Here is a 10422-nt window from a genome sequence, read left to right as displayed (position 1 = left end):
GAGAAGGTCCTCTCACAAGCAACTTGGCTAATAGAGAGTGTCAGCAGAAACTTGTAAGCCAATCCAAGGACATGATAGGAATCAGTCCATAAGTTATACTTGAGGAGGCTATGGTAAACACAAATTGCACAATCTTTACAGGACTTGCAGCTCATATCAGTTAGCTCATCAATCTCTTCTCCAACCTCTATCTCTTCAGCAGTCCTAACAGTGTATGACACTAAATGCGGAAACTTAAGTGTCTTCCACTGGTTAGCCAGACTACAGAGCTCTGACTTGAGCCTTGCAGGTGTGGCTCTGTCATCAAACCTAAGGAGGCACTTACTGAGTTCTTTGAATGATTCAGATGGAAGTCCCCCAGCTTCCACCACAGTATCAAAATTCTTTGGGTCAAGACATGCAAAATCATCACAAAGAGCACCATTGCTGGAATAGCGAGTCTTAAGGCTCTCAGTGACTGTATCCAAAATAACATTGTGTACCTTAACTCTGTACTTGTCCTCTGAACTCAAGAAATGCACTTCCTCGGCTACCTCGCCTGGCAAGGTCTTCCTCTTTCTGATTTTAATTTCAGGTAGAGCAACCTGAACCTCATGTTCTGATCCTTTCTCCTCCAGGGCTTTGTTAGCCCACTCAACAAAGACCTTTGATGCTTTTGAGACACTATCCATGTCCCTGGTGCATTTGTTTAAGCTGTCTAGGGCCCCCATTACCATGCGATGAGCACTAATTAGGTCCATGCCACTAGTCTGGAGGTATTTGGAGAGTGGTGAGGTGATCTCAAAGATCCTCAAGAATAGCTGTGCTGTCAATACTGTCTCATACTTTAGCAGAGACTCAATGTATCCATTGGCTCTTGCCCTTTGCAGACCTGTCACTGTGGAATTTTCGATTAACCTTTCCAGTGTAATGATCAATTCGACAAACAAGGCATCATCTGGGTCACCAAAGCAGCCAAAGATCTTGGTAATAGCCTGATCTTTGGCCCACCACCTAGTTTGCCCAATTGGAGACAGACGCCTGTGTCTCTTGTCATCACTCACTTTCTCCCACATATTCATGCGCTTGTATGAGTCCCTGATAAATACAGCAACATCATTTGCCAGGGTGAAAAGGGTTGCACTTTCTAGCACTACACTTGTGGTGTCTCCCAGGACAAGATTAAGTATATGTGCATAGCACCAGACATGTATTTGGTTAGGAGACTCTGCTGACAGCAAAGCACTGAAACCTTTGTACTGGCCTTGCATGTTGGCAGCCCCATCTGTGGAATTTCCTACACAGTTCTTAATATCTATGTCTACCTTTTCCAGGGATGCTTTTAGTAGTTCCACAAAATACTCCCCAGTTGATGACTCACAGTCCACCATTCCAATGAGCCTCTCATGGACCACATCAGTGACATATCTTAGTATCACAGCACACTGGTCTGTGGAGGTAATATCTTGTGTAGTGTCAATCTGCACAGAATACATTCCTGCCTGCCCTACTTCTTTAGAAATGAATTCTTTTATCAATCTGCTGAGTATGTCAATTATTTTGTTGACAGTTCTATTGGAGAGCAGTGTAACCAATGAACCTCTGCCTTTAGCACCACTCTCATGATGCTCCTTGCTTTTTTTTTATGCATTCAGTTACATGCTCTTGTAGAGTTACGTCAAATTTGCTTAGCAGCATTATCAACTCTAGGAAGTTTCCATGATCAATGGCCTTGTTCTCTAAAGTATAAGCAGCTTCCGATCTGTTGGCTCTATAACTAAGACCAGACTTGCCAATCATTTTCACCACTTGAATGATTCGGTCCATTACTTGGCGTTTTGTTCTGACCTGGTCGAGGTGAAGAGACATCTGCTTTCCACAAAGCAGGCTTTCTATGTCTGCCTCACTGGCCTTCATAAAATATGCATCTACACTATCTCTGTGGAATTGGACTTTTTCATGCTCTTCAATCCTCTGATGAACATGGCTCCAAGCTGTCATCCCCCCCTGTATGAATGGATTATGGCTGTTTGCAGGCTTTGCAAAAGCCAAACATACTGTACAGTAAAGAGAGTTGTTTTTCTCACAGTATGTAAGCCACTGTCTTTGAAACCCGTCTTTGGTGTGATATATGCTCCTACCCTTTCTGGGGGGTTGATGGGGGTGGTGAGAAAAAAAAGGATTTAAATCTTTATGGGCTGGGCGTGCATAAAAATCAAAGTCTGCATCTCCTGATTGTGGCTCAGCCTCCACAATGCTGGACCCTGCCTCGGTCTGTGACTGGACTGTTAAATCTGTATGAGGAAACACATCAGTAGGCCTAATCAATAAGACTGCTAATAACTCATATTATCATTGGAAAGGAACATAGATGTCTAATCCAGCAGGCCATTAAATGCAATAGTGCATAATGCTCCTTCCTAATTCCTGTGTGATTGAACTTGGAACATACGCATCTGATTCTATACAAATATATTTAATTCTGTTTTATACAGTTGCCTAGTACCCAACCAGACACACACAATGCATCTGTACCTGTCAGCTGTTTATTGCTGGTTTCAGCTCTGTCCTCCTCCTCCTCCTCATCCAAGACCAACACCAACTCCTCCATCTCCACCACCTCCTCCATCATCTCCTCCTCCTCCTCCTCCTCCATCTCCACCACCTCCTCCTCCTCCTCCACCACCACCACCACCTCCTCACTGTCACCACCATGCCTGGGTTTATCCAGTACCTCACTATCAACAGCTGCTGCTGTTGATGCAATATAATCATAATAATGATTATGAACAAGTTTGCAGAGAGTACTAATACACAAAGCCAGGCTATCTCTCTCTCTCTCTCTCTCTGTCTCTCTCTCTCTCTCTCTCTCTCTCTCTCTCTCACACACACACACACACACACACACACACACACACACACACACACACACACAGACAGACAGACAGACAGACAGACAGACAGACAGACAGACAGACAGACAGAGACACACACACACACACACACACACACACACACACACACACACACACACACACACACACACACACACACACACACACACTTTTACTTGGGGTGGTTTTCTTAATCCAGCTCATTTATTTACATATCAAATAATGTATGAAGTAACTATGAATACACATCCATATCTGCTTAAATTAAGTGTAATATGACCAAATAACAAAGTCAAGGCATAGCTTGATAGTTCTCTGAAAATTTACATGCAACAACAAGAATCCATGATGCATTCAGTCATGCATTAAATAAAAAGAAGTATTTCCCCCTAAAATAAAGAGTGTTACCGAATAATTTGCGTAATAAATGCATGGATAATGGCCTACTAGCCTACTAGGTCTAATATTTTGAACGTGCTTTTACTTTCCACCATGCCCACCTGCCGTCGTGTCAGCCGTGCTGGGTCCTCCTGCATCCTTAACAGCCGTTCCACTTTGAAAAAGCTCTGTTAACTTTACACGTGGCAGCATCTTGCTCTAACATTTTCCTTTTCTTTAGTCTTTTCTTTTCTGCACCACCCATTTCTTTCTCAGCTGTCTTCTTTCTTTTCTCTTTCATTTTTATTTTCCTTACTAATTTTCAGCTACTTGTCACTTGACTTGACCATCACTCTGTCGTTCCGAAACAAACTGATGGAGAGAGATGGTGCATGCCACCACGTGAGCCAATCAGATTTCAGCAAAATTTGGGACTATTCTAAGGTAGCGGGGGTATCACCAGTCCCCCCCCCCCCGTGTCAACAGTCAACTCATTAAGTGGACTGACCCATCATCCCAGTTCATTCTCAGGTCAGACAGCCAGGCACCGGGGCCAGCGCGTGCATCCTTTGATATTGGCTGCGTGACACCCGACAAGTACGAAGCATACACACACAGGCAGGCAGTGCGCAGCTGAGAGCTGTAGCAGCTAATTAGATCGTGTGTCTCACTCGGCCGTTCAGCGTGTGTGACAGGCCGGCCGGTTGCTTTTTTTTTTTCTTTTTTTTTTTGACTGGCGCGGCCCGGATAGGCCTGGATTGGACCGGCCGTTCGGGAAATGTCCCAGATTTCCCAATTGCCAGCACGTCCCTGTTTATAAGACATTGTAGAACCGGCCTATATCAGTGGTTAAGAACCCCCAAAATGATGTGTATACAGCAGTCCTCTTCAAGAAGGCTCCATCGACATGTTTGGAGACAGTCATCAAACTTGCCAGAAGCATGTACACTGTACGGACCACATCAAAATAATTTGTTCCAGGGACCCCCAAAAACAAATATTTGCGTTAAAAATGTTCACGCTGAATTTGGGTCTTTCCTTAAAGGGACTACACCATGAATTTTCATTTTTCCAATTTTTATGTATTTTCTTGGTGTCCCACAAGCAACTTCTATCCTCACAAAGTCCTATTTCTGACCATTGTGTCTTTCTCAGTTTATGGGCAGATCTATGTTAGCATGTCTCAGAACGGTCCTGATTGTGAAATGTCAGATTTGTGATGTCACAAGGCCTGAGAAGGAGGCAGGAGGAGCTGGGAGAGGGTTGGGGAGGGGTGGGCAGGCCTGAGAAGGAGGCAGGAGGAGCTGGGAGAGGGTTGGGGAGGGGTGGGCAGGCCTGCTGAGCAGGAGGTGGGGAGGAGTGTGGGGCCAAAACTGGCTCAATAGCGCAGTCCTCCCACTCAGGACAAGGTGGTACTGCAGCTGAAAATGCTCTGAAAGCCAGGCAGAAATAACAGGGGCTCTGTATTCAGGAGTGGTAATTTAGCCTCAAACCTTTTCAAAAACGTTTTTGGGACACAAACAGTGTTATATAAATTATTTTTAAATGCATGGTGTAGGACCTTTAAGCTAGATGCAGAATAGTTACACGCAGCTCAGACCTTTGGCAAACCTGACCGCATACCAAAAAAAATAACATTCTAGGGCTAGCATCTACTGTTCCACACTGATGGCCTCTAACCACCTGCCCTCGATTCCCTTATTAGGAGAATTGATCTCCACTAAATTGCATTTCCCAGATTTACAAGTCCTCTGCATGGCACAAGATGTGCAGCCTGAGCCTTGTAGATCAGGTGGTTATGTCAGTGGTTTCTTACAGCTGTCTTTGATTGTGACTGTTTTGTACATAACATGCCTACAGCCTTGTATTGTATCAGACCTTATGAAGACCTACATGGGTCGAAATGTTGTCATGCTCGATTAATACATGTGTATTTAATCAAAATGTTTCACCCATGCATGTGAAATGTGTGTGTGCGCCGTGCAGCAATTCTTGCTTGTAAGTAGAGTCTAGTGGATGCTTTAAAGCAAACGGTTCTGGAATTTTAAGGGGTCATTGTAGATCTTTCAAATGGTATTTTTCATGCAAGACATTTTTAACGGGGACTCTTGTTTCATAAAGTTAGGTGCTGAAGTATTACATATGGCACAGTTGCACACTATGTACATTTTAGGCTAATATTAATGATCTAAAATGTCAGTTGTGAATATCGATTTATTAAAATAAATATTTTCAATGATTACAACATTGTGCAAGTGTCTATTGCATTATGTCTGATTTGCATGACCAAATATGATATGTATTTTACAGGGTTGATGGAAGTGTCCGTAACTGTTACAGACAAAGGCCTGATTTACACTGCAGCCAAATCCAGCCCGAATCAGATCTGTGTCACATCCAGAGTGGAATCTGATTGGTTTCATATGACCATGTGACCATTTATACCAATCAGATTCCAGTCTGGATGTGACACAGATCTCATTCAGGCTGGATTTGGCTGCAGTGTAAATCCGGAGTGCAGTCAAAGTACGGAATTATCCGCCTAACGATTGACGGAACTTCCGTAAAATGAACAGACTAAATGCCGTCAAAGTACGGAATTATCCGTATTAGGATCGACGGAAGTGTCCGTAAAAGTAACCAACTAAGTCCCGTAAAAGGCCCGTTATCCGTTTTGGGAGCCACGGAATTGTCCGTAAAGTAACCAACTAAGTCCCGTAAAAGTATGGATTATCCGTTTTGGGATCCACGGAAGTCTCCGTAAAGTAACCAATTAAGTCCCGTAAAATTACGGATTATCCGTATTGGGATCGGCATATGTGTCCGTAAAAGTACCCAACTAATTCTGTAAAAGTACGGAATAATCCGTATTAAGAGTGACGGAAGTGGCCGTAATGGCTACAGACTAAGTCCCGTTAAAGAACGGAACTATCCGTTACAGGGTTGACGGAAGTGTCCGTAGACTGATGGTAAATGTACCGGCAGCAAATTACCGGAACTTTTTACCGTCAATCAACGGAGGCTTTTTTAACCCTACCAGTGCCAGCCCCTAGATGGCGCCATAGAATGCCAGGCTTTCTCCCATAGGCGAGCGCATTAGCATCCGGGGACTCACGTTGCAGTGACGCGCGTGCTCACGTTCGTGCACGTCATGGAAAGGGCCCGGATGATAATGCTAACAGAATAGCTATTCCCATTTTGTCATTTTAAAGATCATTTTTCGGCGATTTCGCCGTAAATAAACCTCGCGCCACATCCCTAAAAACACAATCCAGAGATATGGGCCTCCAAAGATGTGGTTTTTCATTGGATTCGGTGGCGATTCGCGGCTACGTTCGCGGCTCACGGCCGGCATGGCTTCCCCAGGATTTGGACCACTGGATTTTAAATTTAGGCTCAGGCTTCAGAAGGCCTCGGATCATTTTATTCATTTCATTAAAAGTCCCGAACATGTTCGGGATAGGCACACTGGACTACGTTCCGGAAGCGGCGCTGAACATTCGGTGAACATTGGGGGTCTCAAAAATGTATTTTAAACCATTTTTAATGGAATATATCGTCGGACCATGTAAAATGGCTAGCTGGCTAGCGTAGGACGAGCCAGGACCACCCACGACTCTACAAGCAGCTCAGGGTAAGTCAATTAATAAAAAAAAAATTGTTTTGGATTGAACATATCCCGAACATGTTCGGGATAGGCACAGAATGAGTTAACAGTGTGGGGTTAATAGGGACCTGACCTTGGCCTGCTCTGTCTCTGGAACATTTTGTAAGTCAAGGGACTGTATGGTGTCTGATACTTTGCTCACCTGCCCTGCCTGAGAACTCATGGTGGCCACAGTACGGAACCCTTCTGGCCCCTGGGGGACCTAGCTGATGCCTGCAGGCAAACTCACTATCTGGGCATGGATCAGCATTCCTAGGGCAGAACGGGGGTAAAGTTTAGTGGCAGTGGTTCCAACATTTACTACTGGGACATATGCAGTACCACGATGCACTGTGACCATGGTAGGAGAGACTAATAAGCCTGAGGGGAGGGTGTAGCAAACCCCAGCTGGAATAATGGTTGGAAGTCCGACTGATGATGTGAAGTTACTTTATTTGTCAACGTATCAACGTGAAACTAAAAACAAAAACATAACACATAATCAATATAAGCAATAATACAACACCTGTCCACATTAATCAATAAAAGGCCCATGTATCAAAACAAGTACAAGAAAAGGAAAATACAATACAATAAAAACCCACATTATAAACCAAATAATGTTCACCTTGTTCCCTTCTCCAGCGAGGCGCTATTTATCAGAGACTGGTCTCCACTCTAGGCATGTCCGTCCTTCCGTGTGCCACTACAAACAATATGATACATTTAATTTCTTATAACGTTCTCATTTCATTTCTTCATTTCAAGTTAATTCATCATCATTGTTTGCTGCTCCTACTTGCCTCCGTTTGGTGGTCCAGTTTATTCCTTTGTTCCTTTGTCCATGTTAAAATCATAAAGCTGTCGCTCTGACCAGCAACCAGCCCCAAACTTTTCCTTCCACACCTGACCCTGGCTGCCTATCAGCCGTGCCTTTAACTACAATCAGGGCCAATGCCTTGTGCACTTCCTGTGTTCCAGATACCGGTGTTCCTGAGTCCTTTCACAATAAAGGTTTTCCTCCCTGGGTCCGTTACACTCCCACCAAATCATGTGTGAAGGAGTCACAACTGATTTTCCTCTCAAACACAAATGAAGCATAACAAATAATAATAAACCAAAAACAATTTGGAAAATTGCAGATTCAAATTTAGTTGAGAAAGAAGTCAACTCCCACCTTAAGTACTCTGTCCTTCAAGTTAAACATGATTAAGTTGTATCTGTGAGAGGTCCAGATGTTTCTCTCCCAGAATTGAAATTGTGGAGGCATGTAGGGTGTTTCGCCTTACAGACCTCACAAACCTGGCGATAGCGACAATGTTTAACATAATGCCCAGGTCTCAAACATCCATAACAGAGTCTTCCCTCTTTCACATAATTACGTCGCTCCTGCAATGACATTACTGTGAACCTTGAGCAGCCCTGAAGCTGATGCTTACTGTCTTGACAGAGCACACATGGAGGTCTGGACTTCCTGTATTGATAGTCACCATCTGTGGCTGCTAGAGTGTTAAAGGCAGTAATGTTGTTTGTGGTTTCTCGAGAATGTCTTCTCTCCATGTTGGCATCTGAGGATCTAAGAGCGTGAAAGGACGTTATAGGATTACATGCAATTTCTGCCTCCATGGCAACGAAAGCTGAAAAATCTTTAAAGCTGGGAAAGTCTTTGTTCTCATGTAGGCATTGAGATACTTGTCGATTCCACATGGATATTGCCCAATCAGGTAGCTTTTGCAGGAGCCTTTGATTTTCTTCGCAATCATTCAAAATTTCAAGACCCTTAACATGGGGCATGGCTTCTTGACAGGTAATTAAAAAGTCTGCGAACTCCCTGAGTCCTATGGCATCTTTAGCTTGAACTTTGGGCCACTTAGCAAGTTTTTCCCTAAAGGCTCTTTGAATAACAAAAGGCTGTCCATAACGTTGCTGTAATCTGCTCCAAGCTTCCCCATAGGCTTCACTGTCGCTTCTATAGAAGGTGCCCTCCAGAACCTTGCGTGCCGATCCTCCTACGTATCTCCTTAAGTAATAAAGCTTTTCTGCTGCTGAAATTGGTCTTTGATCAATGAGCGAGCTAAAGGAAGTCTTCCATTCAATGAAGCTGATGGGATCGCCATTAAATACGAATGGTTCAGGAATGGGAAGTCGGTTCAGGACCATACAGTTCTGAAAAGTCTGAGTAAGGGAAAGAACATCTGGGTGTACATTTGATGTCGTTTCTGAATGATAGATTGTCTTTAAAGTCACATCATCTCTATTAGTCTTAGTATCGCAGTCCTCTCGAATGGCTGCTTCCTCTTGTACCGCTTGATCGTATACTTTTAATTTAGCTCGAGCTACTTTAACTTCTCTCTCTAATTGCAACCGCTCCAGGTCCCTCTTCTGAGTCTCTAGATCTCTCCTTTGGCGTTCTTCCAAATCTTGTATGTGTTCTCTCTTTTTCTGTTCTTCTGCTCGTGCCTCATATTCTGTCTCTTTTGCAGCAAGGTCAGCTGCTGCCTCCAAAGATAATGCCTTTGTGTGACAGTTAGTATGCTGTGAACCTGTTTGTGATTGAGGGCCAAAAATGGAGTGCGTGGGATCCCGGTTGAGCAGTTCATTTAGACGTTGGTTTTCCTCTGATACATCAAACTCCTCTTCCACCATCCTTTCATAAGCCATTTTGAGAACATCATTAGTAATTGACTCACTTGCATCGACTCGTCTCCTTATCTCGATATCTGGGGTGACATATTTTCGTATATCAGAGTATAGACTCAAGAGTTCCTCCTTACTCTTCACTAGGGAGTCAATCAGAGGTCCCAGTTCGCTCTCAGGAATATGTGACTTGAGTTTAGTTCTTGCAGTGCGCACTATGGGCTTCCATTTGTCGTACATGTTAAGGAGTTTTTTCACATTTTTCGCTGCCCTTTCTTTTTGGAGTAATATCATTTTTTCTGTTGGGTATGGATTACGGCCACTGCGTCGTACTTCTTCAGGTTCATGTTCATCATCAATGACTGGACTTTGTAAATCAGTTAAAGTTCTCTCTTTGGTTTGAATGGTTTCCTTGAGTTCATGTCTTTTGTCTGGTTCCACTTCCTGTTGAAGGGCGTCCTTTAACTCCTTGATTTCCTTTGTGATCTTTTCCATTTTTAACTGTGAGTCTATCTCAGACCTTTCGGCCGTACACCCAGTTTCTAGCATTTGTGCAATGTGATACGCAAAATTGACCAACCAAAATGAATTCACAATAAAAACCTTTTACAACTTTAAAAACATTTATGTATCCTTAATGAGGCATCACCATATTGCATACAAGCTTTGAAACCCTTAAACGAGAACAATATAAACCATTAAAACCTTGAATACCTTATCTCATAAACTCTTTAAGAATGCATTGTCCAAAAATGAAATAAAAATGTTCAATTCAGTCCTCTGTATGAAGCTTTATTTTTAGTCCATTCCTAGATAGTGTGTGTACTGTGTAGTGTCCTGTTATGTGTTTATGTTGTGTGGTGTGTACCTATTATCCATCAGAAGCTG

Source organism: Nannobrachium achirus, assembly GCF_963921795.1.
Source record: "Nannobrachium achirus genome assembly, chromosome: 12".
Taxonomy (NCBI): Eukaryota; Metazoa; Chordata; class Actinopteri; order Myctophiformes; family Myctophidae; genus Nannobrachium; species Nannobrachium achirus.
Note: the sequence above shows the minus strand (reverse complement) of the source record.